This window comes from Phocoena phocoena, chromosome 16, assembly GCF_963924675.1.
Source record: "Phocoena phocoena chromosome 16, mPhoPho1.1, whole genome shotgun sequence".
Lineage (NCBI taxonomy): Eukaryota > Metazoa > Chordata > Mammalia > Artiodactyla > Phocoenidae > Phocoena > Phocoena phocoena.
In genome coordinates this window covers 25,491,942-25,493,348 of record NC_089234.1, presented here as the reverse complement: position 1 = coordinate 25,493,348, position 1,407 = coordinate 25,491,942, and the positions used below count along the sequence as shown (strand labels likewise).

General features: G+C 42.4%; 1 pseudogene; it reads left to right on the top strand.

The window, feature by feature from the left end:
* The first annotated feature begins 506 nt into the window (after window positions 1–506).
* Window positions 507–691, top strand: LOC136135985 (small integral membrane protein 30-like; annotated as a pseudogene).
* Window positions 692–1,407: the final 716 nt, after the last annotated feature.

Below are 1,407 nucleotides of genomic sequence, written 5' to 3'. Positions count from 1 at the left end.
ACAGAGTTGGTGGGGGAGGAACAGGTTTCTGAGAAGGTGGTGAGTTCAGCTTTGAACAAGCTGAGTTTGAAGTACCTGGAGAATATCCAGGTGGCAATATCTTAAAGGAATCAGATACACTACAAATTGATCTCAGAAGGTTGGATATTTTTTTAAGTATGATAATAGTATTATGGTTATTTTTTAAAGTTTGTATCTTTTGTAGAAAATATGGGTGAATGGGGCAGGGCTGGCCATGGGGCAATGGTTGTTAGGGCTGAGGCATGGTACACAGAGATTCTTTGTGCAATTCTGTCTACTCTGGGGACCAGTCAAAATTCACCATAATAAGAAGTTTAAAAAACAATAATAGCCCTGCTCGCCATTCCCGTAATGGCTGCTTCCTTGAAGGTGCTGTCACATGGAACCTCTTAGCCTCAGCATCCTGAACTGATAGAATTAAACAAATACCACTTTCTTTGAAACCTTCAGCCTTTAAGAACCAGTCACCTCAAGATCTCAACATCATGATCTCAGTTTCAACCCAATTGTTCCTAGTTCTCTTTTCATTGCTTTTGGTGCTGCCTGTTGTTGAAGCAGTAGAAGCCGGAGATGCAATCGCTCTCTGCTCGGTGTGGTTCTCAGCATTACAGGCATTTGTGCTTGTTTGGGGGTGTATGCACGAAAGAGAAATGGACAGATGAGACTTTGAAGGGCCTCCCGAATCAAACCTTGCCCTGAAAACCTTTGTGCTATTGAGGTTCAGAACTGAGTTTTGGTCACCGAAAGTTCCCAAGAAACAGTAAATAGGGTAGTTCATAGTCTTGGTTATTTCCCTATAAATAGGAACAAACTGATATACTATGTTAAATGGAAAACAAAACGTTTTCTTCACAACAAATAATGCACTGAAAAATGCCTTAGAAAGAAGGTCAAAGAAGTGAGATGGCTGAACTTTGCATATTTCATAGTTTCAGAATTCTCAATAGGAAGAAGAAAACTCTTGCCCAGAATCCTGGGAAATTGCCACTGTTTAAGTTATAATCACTGCCTCCTGCATCATTGAGGAGTCTTTTCTCCATATTTTTAATGGATTTTTGTGTTGTTATCTCCCAAGTTAATATTGTACCTAGATATTAAATACAGTAGGTCAAAAATTAAAACTTATGTCTTTGGGCTTCCCTGGTGGCACAGTGGTTGAGAGTCCACCTGCCGATGCAGGGGACACGGGTTTGTGCCCTGGTCCGGGAAGATCCCACATGCCGCGGAGCGGCTGGGCCCATGCGCCATGGTCGCTGAGCCTGCGTGTCCGGAGCCTGTGCTCCGCAACGGGAGAGGCCACAACAGTGAGAGGCCCACGCACTGCAAAAAAAACAAAAAACAAAAAAAACAAATCTCTTTGTGGGGGAAACGTTTAGAAAATGTATT